Genomic DNA, 19,769 nt, shown 5'->3' on the forward strand with positions numbered 1-19,769 from the left:
TCTTCCATTAGCGTGTGAGTGATGACCTCCAGTGTGGGCAGTTTAAGTTATAGCGCACCCCCTCCTCTCTCTCAGATGGAGCTAATTGTCTGGTGGCCATTTTTGAGGAAGTGTTTCCAGGTATGAGGGTTTTTTTTTGCCCTCTGGATGGCCATGTTCTTTTTTCCCTCTGTATTTATCTTTTTCTGCATCCCTTCTCCTGGATAAACTCCAATCGGCCTAATGATGAAAGAATAAGATTATCAACAAGAGAGAAAGAGATCTGGTCCAAAGCGTTTTTTTTTTTTTTTCAGTCACAGAACTCACACACAGATTCCATTTTGTCAGCTTTCAGCTGGGCATAATATAGCGATAAAAGACTCTGCCCTGCAGCCACACTGAATCACACAGAGCAAAGCGAGGCAGAGAGATCAAGAAAGAGTCGAGAAAGCGAGAGAAAAGGAAAGAGAAGTCTCTTTGTGCTGTGTGTGCTCATATTGTATGAAAAAAGATGAATCACTTCTATTTAGGGATCAGTTTCCTGAAACTGGACGGGTGAGACGATTCCACGGGAGATAGATTGTCGGGACTTGCCTGTGTTTTTCTGAAGGGCTGGAGCTAAACGTCTGCAGTCGTGGTAAGGTGCTCCCTAAAGGACCGGCTCCTCAGACAGGAAGTATCAACCTGGAGCAGAAAGAACAAAAAGGAAAAAAACCCTCCCCTCTCGTCTTTTCTCCTTGCACACCATCCTCACAGCTGCGCACAGTTTGCAGTCTATCCGAAGGGGGTGCGTTATCATTTCATCTAAATTCCTCCCCCTAGGCAAGTCAATAAAAATATGTAGCGTCAAGACGTTTTTGATTAGCTGGTCCTCAGGATGGATGAAGATGTTTGGGGAGAGCTCAGGCTTTGAGCTACTATGCACAAATTCCGGCCTTCTTTGGCAGTAGCGCTGTGTTATTGTGGTAATGATCAGGCCGAATGTATCATGTAGGAAACGATCAACCCCACCAGTGCGCTCTCCATTATCTCAGACTTCGTCTCTCCGAGCTGTCATTAGGGCTGAACTCCCCCCAACGTGTCCTTGGCCACTGCGGCGATGGAGCGCCTCTACTGTAGATGGATGAGTCGGATTTTGATTGACGTGCGGATGCTGTCAGTCACAGCCTGGCTCAATGTGTAGCAAACAGTGGTAAACTGTTCCAGAGATCTAACTCTGCCCAGATGGAAATGTTTTAAAGAACTAAAAAGAGGAACTAACTGCCCAGCCACAGATTACTCGGAGTGCGTCTGCTGTTCGTTTGTGGTGGTAATTTGTTTTAGTTTTTTTCCTCATTGTGCATGTGGTTTTTGTTTCTGAGCAGTGTGTGTATGTGCAACTTCTTATCTGTGCAGATTGGGGAGATTGGAAACCGAATCTGATTTGTGTGTCTGTTTCACCTTTGTGTCTCACTGCTGTGATGTTCCTGATAATACTTCTGCACACACACACACACACACACACACACACACACACACACACACACACACACACACACACACACACACACACACACACACACAAACAGACAGACACGCACACAAATGCTGTGAGAAAACTGGAGCAGGCTGGTTTTATGCACAAGACAGCATGTGTGCTTGGAAAAACATCCCACACACCCTGGGTTTTAAAGCCTGTAATTCCAACAGGTTTAGCAGGAAAAAAGATGGAACCGGGTGCGTGTATGAGCATTCACACATTCATGTGTTTTTGCTTTACTTGTGTGGGCATGTGAAAAGTGGTTGTCAGTGTTTTTGTGTATGTATGTGAGTGTTTTTCTTACTTTAAAACCATTGGCAGCCACAGGTTGGGTGTAAACACACTAAACACACTGTATTACTCCAGCCGCAGCGCTGAAACCTGTTGCCATTGACTTTTCCCCTTGAGGCCGAAGCTTATTATTAAGTGTAATTTAGGACAGTTTACCTCAGTTTTGCTTCTGTTTAGTGACCAAATGTGCCATTAAAACACTTTCCTTTCTGTTTCTTTTTCCCGGTCTCCTACAGGTGGACAAGCAGTGATGTCACACAGCTGAGGACATTCCCACTCAGTGAGTATTTGTTCCATAATTCTTAGCAACCAGTTGTCATCACATTTTATTATTTTTTTAAACCTTTGACTTTGCATTTGTTGCAAGACCAGTTTTCCAGTTTTGAAGTCATTTGTCACGGTTATGCACCTCTGTGTTTGTTTCGGGTAATTGGATGCTGTAACCGAAAAGGGTGAACACAGATTCAGCCGATTTAAACCTAATTTAATATCATTCTTAGGATGTGAGCCCCTCTTCTCACCCCTATCCCTCCCAATTAGCTGAAACAAAGCTCTCCTAAGGCAGTTGTTAGGTTGACATTTCTTAAGTGTGCTTTGTTTTTTTGTAAAGATCTTTAATTTAGCAATTCATTTTCACAGCCGAGTCTCTCGAACGAACCGCAGCCGTGGAGAGAGTTTGTGCTTTGGAACAAACAAATCAGCCGGTTTCTCTCTCTCCCTGTGTGGGCTCAGGCTAATTGGTAGCGCGGATGCTGGTCGCGGTGTTAGCGGTGATGCTAGGCAGGCGGCAGCCTCTCAGGGCTCTCTGCTCGGCTGAATCGTTTCATTCCCCAGCTCCCTGGTGGTTTCAGAGAGTGACAGAAATACAAGGACGTTTCTTTCCACTCTCTCGCTGTCTCCTTCTCTCTCTCATTCTCTCTGTCTATACCACTAACAAGTGACAATGTAGAGTTTGAGTTCTGGAGTGCTTAAAGACTGAGAGACGGACTTGCAGCTGCCTCAGGTGAACATGCAGCTGTGTGTAGACCAAGCGCTTCCTCAGATGTGCTTGTGTGAGAGAGAGTGGGTGTGTGTCTGTGTGGTGGCTTACAGATGACTTTTATTAGAAAAGTGCTCCATTCACACTCCAGAGGAAACAATATATATGGAAAGAAATACAAGAATGGCAAGAAAGAGAGAATGGGATAGGGAAAAACAGAGAAAGACAGAGACAGACAGAGACGGACAAAGACGGGCTCTTAGCTCCTCAGCTACACATCACTGCGGCCTCTCGCATTGGCAGCAGTCACTGCCACCGCCTCAGCCATCAATAATGGTAATGGAAGCTCCATCCGAGTATTGATTTCTGGGAATTGTAGGAAGGCGTGAAGGGTCATCCGTGCTCAACGGCTCTGCTCGTTTAGTGAAGGCGAGACGGGTCAGGATTTTAGCATGAATCACACTAACATTCCTGTATGTCTGACTTACAAGGCAATCATGCTTTGAGGCAGCACCGGGCATGTCCATTTAATGCCAGGCAATGCCCTAGAAAAAATTGGAGAAAAACTTGTTTTTGGGGCTGTCAGTTTAACACCTTCATTTACTACAATTAATTACAAAAAAAGAATCAGCACATTTAATCATGCCCTCTGACTTACAGGCAGCGTGCTTCATCAAACCGCATTAGAAGGCGGCAAAGAACAACAACTACTGTATAACAGAGATGCGTCTATAGTAGTGTTGTTACTATAGTAGTAAGTATAGCGTAAAATTGATTAAAATAAATACTAAATAAAAAATAAAGATGAAAACCTTACATTAAAAATAAGAAGTATAATTTGAAGTACTTACATTTATAAACCTAAAAACTAATAATGAATTAAAGCTAAACCTTTTTAGTTAATTGTGACTTATTTAGAACGTGACAGATTTATAATTTACATAACATGCAATAAATTCACTTACAATTTTTTTTTTAATGATTTGATGTTTTTGTTTTTTCAGAGTGTTATATCCAGGATTGCAAATTAAGGATATACTGGTTAAAAATTTGAGATTCAAGAAAATGTCAAATAAGTTGCTTAGCAAAAGTCTCTGCCAAGTTCATAAAAGTAAATATAGTGTTAACTGATAGTAGAAACTAAACAAAGGCATACTGAAGCCCTGCAAGAGTATCGGTTATAGGGATGAATTTTCCTTCTCATGAAAAAAAGAAAGGAACAAAACAGAACACCGCTTGGACACCCAGAGGGAATTACAAAAGTTTATAGATGGAGAGAATATCAACCAGTCTCTTTGGAGAGTTAAAATTGTAAAGTAAAATCAGGTCTGTCAGGACATATTGAGGAAAAACACACTCCTCTGTCCTTTTTGTTCTGAAATGGAGGTTATAAGTTGTAGTCACTGAAAATGCTGGAGACTATATGGAAGAGAGAGAACTGAGCTCTTGCAATCTTGCCCAGGGGCAAACCAGCTATTTATTAGCACACATGTTAAACCCTCTCTCTTCAAAGCAAACTTTCCTCCCAGCCTCCCACAGAGGGGGAAAGAGAATAATAAAGCAGAGGAAATGACATTTCTCTGCACAAAGTGGATATGAGTGTGTTCAGTGTAACCAACTACTCTTTATTTCGAGTAGAGAAAGAAACGGAAGAAATAAAAGCAAAGGAAGACAAAAGAGGGTGGTGAAAGGGAAAAAAGAGGCAAGAGAGTGTGTTTGAGCATAGATCTTGGCCAGGCAGTGTCAGGCTCCTGGCCTCTCTCTTTCTCTTTCCTGCGTCCCTGGGGATGGCTCATAGCTCATACTTCCTGCTGGAGAGTTCTTGAGCAGAAATCATGGTAGAGGGGTCTGTTTTCATTGCTGGTGTTGTGCAGTAGGAGTGTGTCTGTACTTATGCGTCAGAGGCAAAACATACCGGTTGTTTGGTACAAATAATGCAGGCCTGCTGGATTCTGTGAATGCGCGTGTGTGTGAAAGGTGTAATGGACCCCTGCCTGAACTCTGCTGGGCCCTCCAGATCCCTGTTGAGAGTTATTACCTCAGTACAAAATTCTGGGCACACACACAGTAAAGGAGAGAGTTTGAAATGGGGCGCCTCAAGTGTCTGTCATTGGCCCTTTTTGTTTTCGCTCTCTCTCTCTCTCTCTCTCTTTGTCCCTCTGCTTGCCACTTGCAATTTTACTGTTCCTTCTTGCCTTAAATATTTATGCTCGGTCAGGGTACGAGGCCATGCTGATTCCGACTGTTCTGGAGGATACAGCAATAAATACCGAATCTTCCATAGAGAAAAAGAATGAGGCAGTTATGAGGCAGTTAATATTCAAAGTACATCATAAACATAATCTCCTATTATCTTGCTTTACCCACTTGCATAAGTGTTGTCATCTATGGCTTTATACACATACACACACAATACACATATGCAGGTTCTATGAAGTGGATAGACACTATTCATTTGCTGTTGTCATTGTGTTTTAAAGTGGCAGTGCAATGACAACATAAGCCAAAAATAACAGTATAAGAACATGTAGGCACTCCTGTATCCATCACAACTAGAAAGATAGATAAATGAATACAGAAAATAGAAGATGGGCTGAGAGAGCTGGAGGAAGAGAGAGAGAAAAGGAGAAGAGAAAAACATCCAGAAGGTCAGGATCAGCGGGTGGCCATCTAAGGGAACGACATGGAGAGACTCCGATTGAGTTTCACCCGCCCCGTTACCGTGGAGATCCATCCAATAATACCACCCTATCCACAGCAGAATCACTATAATACACTACACCTACAACAGACTGACAAATAGTGCACTGACTAAACTGAGACAACCACAGCAGGCAGTGCTCAATCTGAAGCAATATCTCGCTAATTCTCCATATGAATCCACATATTTTCCTTCAGCAGCACTAATATTTTAACTTGGCCCAACCCTAAGGCAGGTGTCCTTTTGAAATAATGAAAACTACCTATTTGTTGATTGTGGTTTAGCTAAGCACGGTGGAACCATGTGGGAGTGTCAATGTGGTTACCATGTTTTTGGACTGCGGATAACTCAAAACCAAACCTATCCAGATTTGCAGGTACCTGATGTTCCGTAACACCTTCTGCTTAAAAACAGACACAAGAAATTAATCTAAGAATCATAACAGGCACTAAGCCTTGAGGCCTTTCAGAGCAACTCGGCATAAAAGGACAAGCGCTTTATCTGCACTGCTCTTACAAACATACTGAAACGGCTCGAAATTAACCAGCAGTCACCTTCAGGCTTTCTCCACGCGGCCACTTATGCCATTAAGCAAGTAACAGTTGAGTGAAAAAAATATTTTGAGTAATTTTCTTCCCTCATGAGTGGGTAAATGACCAATCGCTGCCACCACTGTCTCCCTGAATCGGCTTTTCCTTAAATAAAGATAAATCATGAAATGTCATTTTAAAAAAGTTTTTTCAAGTCATTCACTCGAAAAACTATAGGTTGAAATGGCAGATACTCATATCCTTTAGATGCTACTTACACCACTTTGTAAGTTTTTTTCATGCCTCTTCCAAAATTTTATCAACGTTAAATAAATCTTCTCATGAACAATACACAATGAAAGTCATTAGACAATAATACATTTAAAATGACACTCAACACTAGACCCTCAGAGACCTAAAGAGAGCTATACCGAAACCAGTTCCAGTTTAGACCCTCTAAAACCAGATTAAAAAAATAGGGCCCATGAGATTCTGGCAAAAACAATATAATCAATGATCATCAAAAAAAAAAAAAGAAAACAAAATGCTGAACTCTGCACAGCTTAGGTAATGTCTGGGACTTTCCACAAATAGGTTTATTTTAAGTAAATGGTGATGGAGGTTAACTTCAGAAAGTGAATGTAAACTTTTTTTTAAGAGGTCTAAACATTATCTGAGTTGTTCATTTTCTTTTCATTTTGTATGAGGTTTGCAATTTTTTTTACAACAAGCTTCTTCCCAGGACCGTTACATCACAAACCCAGATAAGTGTGGGATAAAGGTAAATTATGTGAGAAATAATGTTTTTTAAAAAACAAAGCATGAACACATGTTAGACTGCACCCCATAAACACAATCAAGCCTAGAAAAAAAAACTGTCAACCACCCCTTTAAGAACACTGCAGACAGACTCCTGTCTTTTTTGAAACTTGAGACTGAGACCAAGGGCTCAAGACCAAGTGCATACAAGGCCCCAACTCTAATATCTTTACATTTAAGTGATTCTACAAATGAGTATTCCTCAGAACGTCTTGACTTTAGCACGTTACGTCATGTAATTAGTCTAGGTGAACTTATTTCCGTAATCAGTAAGTAGGGTTTATTGTGTCATTTGTGAAGACAAGAGGTTGAGATGATTTGGTAGATGGGCGAAACACATCGAACACAGCTACTTTCTTTCTAATGCTGGTGTACGTGTTTGTGTGTATGTGTGTTTTCCCGTGCTGACGCTAAAAGCGGTGTGAGGACGGATCTGAAGGAGTGAGCGCTGGAATACTAATGAACAAACAGAAGAAGAGGCTGTGTGCTCCCGTCTACCTCTCTGCAGTGGGCTCACTCGCTCCTCTCTTTCGCTCTCTCCCTTCATCTGCACCTCTCGCTCACACAGAGGATAAACTGTGTACATGATGACATTTACACCGCAGTTGCACGCAGAGGGAGTGTGTGTGTGTGTGTGTGTGTGTGTGTACGAGCCCTCTCATTCCTCTCCCCACCTCTGTTTTTTTCCCTGCTCTTCCTTCATTTCTGCTCTGTGCTCATCTTCACTCCATCTCTCCTTCTCTCGCTGTGTGTGTTCAGCACAGGATGCACACCTCAAGGGAGCACACACACACAGAGGCCATTATTTATGCCTTTTTTGAAGGGCAAATATAAAAAGGAGTGGCTTTGCTTTACTGCCACAAATTTGACGTGCTGGCTGTGGTTCCAAACACACACTTACGACTCTTACTGAACAGTAGCCATAAACTGTGTGTGTGTGTGTGTGTGCAAGAAAAAGCAGCATCACTGCTTACATGGTTTACTCTGTAGGGTTTATGTTCCATTTAGAGTGTAAAAATGTGTGTGTACGAGGTGTGATGAGGGGGTGTGTGTTTTTGAGGTTGGCCGGCGGGTGTCTCTCCTTTCTCTCAGAGGAATCGGGCGGTTAAGGGCAGTTAGAGGGGCTCTTGGGGAGGTCGGGGGCCCTCAAAGAAGGTTAAAGAGATTCTATTGAATCTAACTCCCCCCTTTTTCACACACCAAGATTTGATCCCTCATAAACACACCTTTTACACCAACCACACACTTTCTCACACCTATCTCATTCACACTCCTAGACATAAACTCACACACACACCCCATCCCTAGAATAGCAAGCCACCCGGGGGTCTCTCTCCCTCGACCCAGGGTATTTAGAGAGAACCCATGGAAGGCCCTGAGCTCAGAACAGGTGCTGGGTCAATCTGGATCCAAGGTGGTCCGGGGAGATTCTCAGAGCATATCAGGGGCTTTTTGTATTCTGGGTGTCCAGGGAGAGCTCATTACGCTGGGTGTGCGTTCACAGAACCTGCCTCACCTCTTGGAAATAGAGAGAGAGCTGTGATTCTGGACCTCAGGGAGGTCATTACAGAAAGAGAAGCTGAGATAGAGAAAAAAAAACAGGGAGAGAGGTGGGTATGGAGTCTTAGAAACATAAGCGATGAAGTTTGCTGATTCGTGCCTAGGGTGGAGGTCTCGGAATGCGATTTTTGCAGCTTTTGTTTATAGTGATAGTGGAGAAAGGATGCACAGAAGAAAGGAGCAGGATTGGCAAATGATGCCAGGTAGACTCAAACCTGCATCATCCACATGAGCACCGAAGCTTTATTGCTACATGCACCCAGACAGTAGTCAGATTGATGGCTCAATTTTCATGTAAACCCTCAATCAATCCAATTGATCTCAATCTGAATGAAAGGGGTAATGTAGACCTGAAATATTCCGATCAATTGGAAAAAAAAGAGCATGTAAATGCTTGAATCCGTCTGACTTCTCAATTTGATTTAAAAATACCTTGTCACATTTCTTTTTAGATATGTGATCAAGATTAAAACGTCAAGTAATTGCATATTTGTGGGACACGTTATCACAACAGCTTTCTTTTTTTGCTACACCATGGCACTGACTCGCAGGATGAGGTTTCAGAGCAACTTACAAATATTTGACCACTGGGTGACCAATCAGAATCAAGTATTTCAAACCGTATGATAGCGATAATTTAATGATAGCAAGTGATACACAAATTTGCTGATTTATTTTACACAACATTGACTCCAAAACATAAAAAAGTGCTATTTAGTCAAACTGTCAACAGTTCTTAGAAGTGACACAAGGTAGAACACCAACATGATTATCATTAAGAAATGGCCAAATATCATCTGATTTATCTGTCTGTCATTTATCAGGGTGGTGGTTTAGAGCGGTTGATACAACAACAGCGTTTCTCCGTCATATCTGGCTATTGTTTACAGCTCACAAGGGTCTTGAGTGTCGGGGGGGAGGGACAGACGGTTTGGCGTGCAGATGGTCCAGGGAAGAGGGGGGCATTGTGTCTGTGTGTGGTTGATGTGCAGGGAGATATTTAGTATTTTATTGGTCTGTTCCAGAGGACCCAGCTGCTAGGTCATTCCCTGCTGGCACACTCTGAGAGGGAGAGAGATGGCGAAAGAAAATACAGAGAAAGAGGGGGCATTAGTGTAGATGTCGATGCGAGCAGAGAGGATTTAAAGCACAGAGAAGAGAAGAAAAGTGAAAAATCAGAGCTAGGATGAGAGGGAGCGAGACGGAGAGGAAAAAAGGGAGGGAAGGAGTGGGAGAGAAAGGAAAAGAGAGGAGAAAAAAATGAGGGAGGGAAAGAGAGATAAGCAGCGAGCGAGTGAAATGTGTCCGCCGTGATCCATCAGCCCTGCAGCCACACTAATCACAGGTGGAATTCAGCGAGCTCTTTAAAACGCTGCCTCTCATTTCAAACCCTGCCCTCAGGCTCTCTGTGTGTGTGTTTAGAAGTGTGTCAAAATCTCTCCGCTTGCCCTATTTTGTGTCTGTTTGTGTGTGTATTCCACAGCATGTGTGTGTGTGTGTGCGTGTTTTAAGAGAAAGACAGGGATCTCACGAGACAGTGCATGTAGGTTTGTGTGTATGCCTGAATATTTCTGCATGTGTGTGCACCTGTTTGTGTGTGTAAATCCCCCAGAGACGATATCTGGCTCAAACGGCTCCAGTGATCACAGATTGTGCCGTTACTCTGTGCGTGTGTGAGAGAGCAGAAAAGAGATGGAGCACAGAGGAGAGAGGTGTGAGTGTGAGTGTGTGTGTGTGTGGGGGGGGAGAGGGCAGAGCGTCTTTGTGTCTCTACCTATCCCATCATCCCGTTCAGCTCAGCAGAGGTGACACCAAGGTGAGCGTGAGCGCTCTCTCTCCTTCTCCATCACACCAGCACTGCCTCTTGCCCTCCCTCCCTCCTCTTCTTCTCTCTCTCCCTCTCTCTTGCGCGCTGTGCCTCTCTGCACGGCTCAGTGGCAGATGGAGGCTGTGTCAGCAGGGAGAAATGGCCATTCACACACTCCTTATACACACTCTCTTTCTCTCTTGCTCTATCGGGATACAATTTTTTGGACGATACGGATAGTTGATAATTAACTGATACTGAAAAATCTCTTACATTGGCAGATATTGATATTATCTGTCTCTTTATCCATCTCTCTATCTGTCCATCCATCTGTCTGTCTATCCATCTCTCTACCTCCATTTATCTGTCTGTCTGTTCATCCGTCCATCTAACTCTATCTGTCTATTAGTGGTTGAACAAGTTTTTTAAAGTCGACTTTTATGTGATGAAAGTCGAGTCGAAGTCGACTAGTCACTGATGACGTCATTAATGAACAAATAATTCTGGAGCTGTGGCAAACACCTTGTGCCCAGCTATGGGATATGACACAGCACTGCCCACATGGCTATTGCTCTTATAACAGCTCATTTTTATCAGTTCTTTTGTCTTTGGGTCGTTATATTTCTCACAGATTTCTGCTTGTTCTAAATCAGATACAGATAAAGTAGCATTACACTCATATGAATGCATTAGTGAGTAGGGTTCGGAACCAAGAACCGGTTCTTATTCAGAACCGTGAGAAATTTTTAAGTTTCGGTTCCGAAAACGGTTCTGGTGCGACACGTGACCATGCGCTGTGAGCAGCCTTGTGCCGGTGTTCTGATGATTCGGCGTTTCCCGTAAAGGATGTCACAAACCAAATAACAGAAATGCCGCCCTGCCTCTTTAATTACTGAGCAGATTGTTTCCGAAGACGAGCACTCCACAAACTCGCCGCATCGTGTTTTTGAATGCTGCAACACGTTTCCCACGACTGTACGCGCACTTGTGCCTTTGATAACTGTGCACACACGACTGTACGTGCACTTGTGCCTTTAATAACTGTGCACATCGTTTTAATGACGCATATTTTGTCCCATATTTGTCATTACTGACTTCAACTTGGACCACTAAATAAATAGGACTGCTATTGTTATGTAAGTATGAGGGTTAGATTATTTAGTGTACAGGTCATTTCAAGAGTGATAAAACAAAGTGATAGGAAATATTTATTTTCATGCATTTTAAATGTTTAAAAATGTGGAAACCACTCATTGCATCACACAATCTCCTGACTGCATTATTATTTGTAAAATAGGGCTTTATGGAGTGTGTGTATACATGGTTATAAGTATAACAGTGTATATTTCATTAATTTAGGGAGATGAGCAAGTGCCTTAGTCCTCAAGGGACCAACCAGCTTATTCCTGCTTGAAAAGCAAAATGTTATTGATAGTGTAAAAAACATCAACTTTGAAAGCACATGCTGAATGATAGCCTAGCTAGATAGACTAGCATTACTCAACATTACTTACTACCTTCCAGCAACACTACATTCAATGAAGGTAAAATAGTAAAAAACATAATTCATTTAAATGGAACTGGAATCAGAACCTAAACATTTGTATATTGTAATATATGTTGAATTTTGACATTGCCAACCTTTAAATTAAGTTTACAATAAGTAATAAACAGTATTGAGCATTGAGTAGTTGAGTAATTGTGCATTTTTCCTTACCACTATTTTTTAATAGTTGTTTAATGATTTTAATGGAACCGGAACCGGAACCGGAAAATTTCTAACGATTCCCAACCCTATTAGTGAGAGCTATTTATTGCATGTGTGAATTAATTGTAGCTAGCAGCATCTCTCTACTAGTACTGAAGCTGTGGGATTTAGTTATGAAGAAATATGTGCTTGAACTTTTCAGTTTCTAAGCTATTTTACTGAGAAATCACAGAACAGTGTTTTAGTAAATAAATTTGATTCTGTGTGCTCGCGATCTGCGCTTGATGTACGCGCTATTGTCTGTAGCCTATGTGTGAGCGTTACAGTGCAGCAGCGCATAAGAACGGTGATTAACTTACCTGTACAATGAGCTGTTTAAAATGTGGCATTTTCCCCGTTTGATTTCGAGCATCCAGTAATATAATCACACATGTCTTGTGGAGTGCTTTCAGAGTATGCATTTATTTGTCATTTTATAAAAACCGTTTGAAAACGAAGCGTAAAATGTGGAAGTCCTTCAGAGATTTATTATCCTGTTGCGCCCCTCTATAGGGCCAGCGACTACTCGACATCAAGCTTAAAGCGTCATGGCAGAGCATTGAAGTCGACTAGTTGATTAGTTTGTCTTAATAAAATTACTTGTAATTAATAAAGATTATTAATTAAATGTTGTGGCAGATCAGAAATCAACCATTGGATGGATATCTGTTTAGTTCTTCTGAAACCTACAAATAAAGGTTATACTGTTTGAAAATGGTAAAAATAAGACCCGACATCATCTGCCTTCAACGTCCAGTCAGACCAGTGCACTATATAGGTGGCTAATATCAATATTTTAACCATTACATATCGGTATCTGTCTTTCTGTTGGCTGCATATAATTAGTTGGTCTTTGTGTTTTTGGCTTCTTTTTGGTTTAGCAAACATTAGTAGATACTGTCACATCTTTCTCAGTTACGTCACTACAGTCACAGCTTATCTGGGTCTGACCTCTTTGCACAGATGTGTGAGTGTGTCGCGCAGGTCAAGGAAGTAGAAATGTGCGATCATCATTTTGTGTTAATACAGCTATTAAAACTCAAGGTGAGTGCAAGATAGAAAGGTCGGAAAGAGTGGGGGAGAGGGAGACTGAGGAGACGGCAGGAGGAACAAATGATGCACAAAGCGGGTGACAGCGCAAGCTGCTTTAATATGTATGTATTGCAGGTTGATGGTTGATTTCATTAGCAAATCTCATTGTTATGCATGAATTGTTCTCCTGCAGCAAAATGAATATTGCATTCACGCCGCCCGTAGGTTTGGACAAAAACGTTTGGATTTTTAACTGCAGCCTTAAGGAAAAAAACAAAACATGTTTTATGAGGTTTTCCCTCCGTTTCTCTCTAGATCCAATTGATGGCAATTAAAAGCATTTAGTGCGTTGTCATTCACTATAGATGAGGCCTTGCGTAGAGAAAGAGGGTTTAATGTGTTTGCCCCTGGTTTTGTGTCTCTGACATGTTTAATTTTAACCAAAAGCCCATCTTTGTCTTTCATTGTGCGTGTGTGTGTATGTGTGTGTGTTTTCCTCTTTCAGCTGGGTGTTTCTATGGAGGTAGTGTCTGGTGTATGTGTGTTTGAGATGGTGTGAAATAAGGGGTTGATGTTAGTGCGTGTGATATTAGAGTGTGTTTTGTGTTAATGACAAGCCTCTATAACCAATCTCAGGTTGTATAACAGAACTTTTGAGCTGTGCTCAGTCTCTGGTGAGTATAGAGGTCTGTGTGTGTGTGTGGTGTGTGTTGTGTGTGTGTGTGGTGTGTGTGTGTGTGTGTGTGTGGTGTGTGTGTCAGAGGTATTAATAGCCCAGACCAGGCACAGGAAAAAAATACTCATGTTTTTCCATCTGTTTTCACAGGAAACAGTCAGGCCGGATTATCTCTTACACACACACACACACAAACTCTCTTTCTCTCTCTTTTTCTCTTTGGGCTAATGATCTGATGGCTATTGCAGCACATCTCTGTTTTTCTATGTGGATTATGGAATTCAATCAAATATGATCGTTACACTTTCCATTCGGATATTCTGGTTTCTCTGTCATATTCATCAGAGTGATTCAGGGAAAAAAAATAAAATCATTTCTGGTCTGATATTTTCTGCAAATCTCAGTGAAGCTGATCAAACTGATGGAGGTCTGGAGTTCGTGGATCAAAAGCACATAACGGCCACACACACACACACACACTCAAAACCACCATGTTATTTGCTTTCAGGCAAAACACATTTTTGTTTGAGAAATAAGAGAGAGCTCAGACTCTCGGCCACTCTGACTAAAGGTTAGTCACACCCTCGAACAAATTCACAGGTGGGAATACAGAAAGGGTGTGTGGAGATGACTGTTCACTGGGTGACTTTACAGGAAAGCTCAGAGTAAGCACATCCAAAACAGACACATGAAACAATGTGTGCACAGGAACACACACACACACACACACATGGCGCTTCAAAGTCTGAGACCACAAGTAAATGCTTCTATTTTGCATCGAGTGAAAAATGTACTGAAATCACAGTTTAATCACATATATCAATATTTACTGAGAACAATATTGATGCAGATTAATGCATTGAAAAGACATTACAAAAAAAAGTGGCTTTAAAATTCATAATAAATTTTTGTTTACATAAGTCAATAACTGGCCTGCATTCTGTCGTTCATTTTAATTGTTGGTTTTTGTACTTCCTGACGGACACCTTGCCATTTCATCACATCCTGTTGTTTTTAGGGTCTTGAGCAATGATAAAAACACATTTAAGATTTTTTTTAAAGATTTTTAAAATTATATCATCATTATAATAACAAGAGTGAAAAGTTAAATTGGTGAGAAAATTAACTGGAGTTTTAATGAGAGCCGCCACTAAAAGCTGCTGATCATGATTTGAGAATGATCCAAAGAGCATTCTTGAGCTTCAGCGGAATCAAGAACAATCTACACAAAGACAAATCAGTGTCACAAATTTGCTTTCATTTTATTAATGATCTAGAAATAGCCTAGTGCAAAATCTAAATCTATCTTCATATGTTGTAATATATATATATATTTCCAGGTTTAAAAAAAATCTGTATTTTCAGTGTGGTGTCTCAGACTTTTTTGGACTCCACTTTAATTACATAGACTCTCTTTGGTCTATTGATATTTTTTGCAGAAAAGGCACAGATTTGTGTCCAGCCATCTGCTACTGAAAGAGCACATGCTAACAGTGTCTGTCAGTGCATGTGTTTTTAGAGCTGAGTGGGAGAGATAGAGAGAGAGACCGGGTCACATGCAGCCACATTCAACAACCCAAACAGTTTTGTTTCATATCATTAGAACAGTTTAAGGAGATGATTTTTATTTTATTTTTAAAGTGATCGCTGTTGCTAAATCTGGAGTGTGTGTGTGTGTGTGTGGATCAACGGTCTGTGCCATTAGTGTGTCTCTGTGTGAACAAATACACACACTTTCTCAGTTTCTCAGTGATTTTGCAGCATTGTAGCAGTATACAGGAAGTGCAGAATCGACTTGCGGGTCAATAGTGTGAAAGTAAATGTGTGTGTGTGTGTGTGTGTTTAGCAGGGGGTTGCTTTGCTGTACTAAAGCGGTGAAAAAAAAGCCAAATCAAACAAAACCATACCTTGGGGTAAGCTTAAAGTGACTGATTAGTAATAAATAATAAATTATGGTTACACTTTAGTTTGGGGACCAATTCTCACTATTTAACTACTTTTAATGACTTCTGCCTCAATAAACTCCAAATTTGCTGTTTATTAATAGTTTGTCTAAGGTAGTTAAGTTTTAGGTTATGGGATCTAACAATATGATCATTCAGAAAAGATATTAATATGTGCTTTAAATATGTGCTAAGTATTAATAAACAGCCAATAGTAACATGCATGTTAATAAGCAACTAGTTAATAGTTGAGAATGGTCGATATGTATGAACAGTTTAAATGTATATAAAAGTCCTTGTTAGGTTTGTGTGTGTGTGTGTGTGTGTGTGTGTGTGTACCTACTTAACCATATTTTGCGGACTAAACCTGAAAAATCTCTTTTTGGTCTTCATGTGTAAAAACAGTGTAAAAATAAAGTAAATAAAGTTTTTGTTTGTAAGTTGTAAAAATACAGAAAGTTTTCTGTTAGGGTTTGAGGACAACGTTTAGGTTACAGTATTTTTAACTAGCTGTGTAATAAAAACAATAGATGTCTATGCAATGTACCCCCCATTTAGATAGATATGTGAAGGTGTGTGTGTGTGTGTGTGTCGTGTGGTGTGTGGTATGTGTGTAGCATTTCAAAAGCCAGTCATTTTTTTGTCAAATGTACGGAGACTAAACCACTGTCACAATCAAAGCAGGAGACATGAAATAACCGTTGTAAGCTGTGTGTGCCTGTGTGGGTGTGTTTTTGTGAGATAGTCATGTGTCAGTACAATCCGATAACGTCTTGAAAGGATCAGCGCACAAACAGAATGTTAACAGCGAGAGAAATCGAGAATATTACAGGTACATCTGTAAGCGACACACAGACTGCAAACGACGCTGTGCGTATGTGATGGAGATGTGACTGTTTGGCTGTCAGGTGATTTAGTTGACGGCCATTAAGGACATAAACCATCAGCTAATTTTACCACCACAGTCTATTATAAACTTCCTTGAAACTACAATCAGGATGATTCAATCAAATGCATCAAACAGGTCCATCTGTGGAGAGGAGTGTGGTGTGTTTTCTCCTCCCCCTTTTTTTTTTCCCGCTGCTGTGGTTTTTCGTGAGGGTATCAGGTATAGTATACTCTCACACTAACAGCAACCTGCGCTCTTTCCCCCCTGATCTGATCATCTGTATCGGCAGACACACACTCACAGCTCTCAAAGATGGCCCCCGCTCCACGAGGATGACAGGGCGTTTGTTGTTCTCGCTCTCCGAGGAGATTGGAATGTACAGGATACGTGAGCCAAGCGAGAGAGAGGGAGAGAGAGACGGCTGGTGTTTTCTCTCGCTCTGTATCTCTGCAGGGCTGTCGTTCCTGGTTTGTGAGTGAGGGCGTGGAGGGGTGTGCTGGCCCCTCCCCTCCTTCTCCTCCTCTTCCTCCCGCCCCACACTCGCCTGATTGCTAAAGGGGGACCGAATGGAATACATGTATTCGATTCAGTCTCCTCCAGAGGTCAGCGACCTCTCTGAACGCTTCTAAGATTGAGCTCAGCATTTGGCTGTGGAAAGGCTCAATGTTAATGAATGTTTTAAAGACTAGCTATAAAAGCTCGAGGAGAGAGAGAGAGAGCTAGAGGGAGACAACAGAGTCCATGTTAAGTAAAGTGCAAAAGAACCCTGGCTGTGTACGGAATGGAACGCAACCCTGCTGGCTTACTAGATAATGCACAGCATACACTGTGTACTGTCTAATAACATTTAAAAAAATATACGAAACAGTAGTATTGTAATATTTATGAGAAATAAATAGCTCTGCTTGACTTTGGGGTGGGGGGGGGGCTGTGCTGTGCTTTTGGGTGTAAGGCTACACAATTTGCAAAGTAATAAATATAGTTTGCTACATAAAATATTACACAAAGAATTGATCCATATTGCATTGTGGGAAACAATACTCACTGTACTTCTTCCTGTATCTTAAACATTTTTGGCCAAAAATATCTGGGTATTTCATGTGTATTTGCATACTATGCCATGATAGGACTTACTGCTCCTGCAGAAATAGTAAACGTTGTATCTGAACCATGTCCGATGTATCCTGTGAGCTTTGCAGGATCATGTTTTGTAACAGCTTATTGGAAAGTACATTGTGCCCTGGTTTAACCCCAGACAAGATGTTACATGTGTTTATTCCGTTCTTCTAAATAGCAGAATAGAAACAAGCTTAATTCCCTATTCCATAACACAGGAGCCAGAAAAGCCAGAGTCCTGCTCTGTGGCCGTTTTAAACCCTTCGCAAGGATCTTAACCCCAGGTTTCTCCAGTGGGACTGTGGCTGTAATTAGTGTACGGTAAGTCACTTTGGATAAAATAAGTCTGCTAAATCCAACAATTGTTAGTATTTTATGCTTTGCCCTTCAGGTTTGCTTCCATACCTCATTGGGTGATGTGGAGTATAAGTTAAAGATCTGGGCTAGTAACCCAAAAAGTTCATAGGTTTGAAACTCCTCAAGAGGTGATCCATGAGATATTTCCAGTGTAGCATTGGCGCCTAACCTCAGGTTTCTCCAGCCGGGGACTGTGTCCTTGTAATATGCTCGCCATATCAACATTGCAAACTCTGCAACTCATTTTAAGGTTCTTCATTGACATCTGTGGTTTCATGGGAACCCGTTAAGCCTCCATGGAAACCTTTCCATTTCCACAAACGTTTTTTATAGTAGAAAAAGGTTCTTTAGTATTTTAAAATGTTTCTTCACACTATAGAAAAAGTGTCTCTCCCTTACACGTTCTGTTTAGCAAATGTTTCTTTGGGGAACCAAATATGGATCTTCTGTGGCATCACTGGGAAAACCCTTCTTTTGGAAACATTTTTTTTTAGAATGTATGGGTGGTGCCAGTGCAAAATCAAAAATAAGAGAAATACTTCCATGATGACTGTTTTCCCATATAAATCGCAAAGATGTGTGTTTTTGACTACCATTTTGTCATGATGCTAGGGCAGTGGGCATGTCTTTAAGCTATAGAAAATAAAAAAAAAAAATAAAAACCAATTAATAGCACCTAATAAAGAGTTTCACTAATTGTTCCCACGTCAGTTTTATTGTGTATGACCATCAGAATATTTACCCATTCATAATTCTTTGTTTGTGAACTAGATTGACTCTCCATGGTGAACTAATCAAGACGCAATCAGTCAGTCAGCAGATCCTTGTTCACAAACGAAACGGCCCAGTTCATTCAGGACTCGATCAGTGCTGCCTCAGAGACAGAATCAAAATGGGCTATTTGTTTAGTAGAGTTCTAACCAATAAAATGTGCCTTTACAGCCTGTTTGCTAAAAGTCAGTCTACATAGGCAAGAAAAGCAGGGAGTGAACTAGAAAATGAATTGTTCACCACTTAAAAACACTTATTTGTAGGGCTGTATAATCTTTTTTTTTTTTTTTTTAATTTTTTTTTTTTTTTTTTTGCACATTAGATGTTTCTATGTAAATCTAATAAATAATAAAATCATCCTTCGATGTACAAACTTTTCATAGTGGAGGGCAAAAGTAGAGTAGCGTATCTGAGGGGTGGCATTGGTTTTGTCTCAGACACTTTGGATTATAGTGTCTCCTAAATGGCTACTTTCCTGGCAATGTGTCATATTCTGAGCATGATAAGAAAGCTGGTTAGGCTGGGCTGTTTTTTTTTTTTTTTTTTTTGAAACATGGCGCAGGGTTTAGAGCTCCTTATAGTCCCCTCACTCACAAAGGATTGATTGTGAGCAGGATTTGTTGGGGCAGGATTCGGTTCAGAATTGGATTCAATTAATTTGGAAACAGATAAAAAAGGCCAATAGTAAGTGCTTGTGGTGGCAGTCCACAGCAGAGCAACGTCTGTTATGCCTCAAACTGAATTCTAAGTGTCTTGCCATCTCCACAGAGAGGAGCTTATCCAAAACTGTTGTAGATGGACACAATGTTAGCAACACTGTGTGTGTGTGTGTGTGAGGGGCAACAATGTGTGTTTTAAAGAGTGTGTTGAGCATTTTAGCTAATTGTTGTTTCCATGTGTCACACGCAGCTGCTTTCAAGGTTTATTCTCTCATTTTCTCTCTTTCTCTCTAAGCTTGAATTGGGTTCAGTGTCCACATCTGTGTGTGGGCAGCTGTGAGGGACCTTGATTGGATGGAAATGATCAGATGAGAGGGGGAGGCAGGGAAAGAGT

General features: G+C 41.1%; 1 long non-coding RNA gene across 1 annotated transcript in view; it reads left to right on the forward strand.

Moving 5' to 3' along the window:
• Positions 1-6: 6 nt before the first annotated feature.
• Positions 7-19,769, forward strand: part of LOC122144262 — a 33,909-nt gene continuing 14,146 nt past the window's right edge. The window contains exons 1-2 of the long non-coding RNA XR_006159628.1: positions 7-1,288; positions 2,026-2,069. This is a non-coding gene — a long non-coding RNA (uncharacterized LOC122144262). The remainder of the gene's footprint in view (positions 1,289-2,025; positions 2,070-19,769) is intronic.

This window comes from Cyprinus carpio, unplaced genomic scaffold (assembly GCF_018340385.1).
Source record: "Cyprinus carpio isolate SPL01 unplaced genomic scaffold, ASM1834038v1 S000006626, whole genome shotgun sequence".
NCBI lineage: Eukaryota > Metazoa > Chordata > Actinopteri > Cypriniformes > Cyprinidae > Cyprinus > Cyprinus carpio.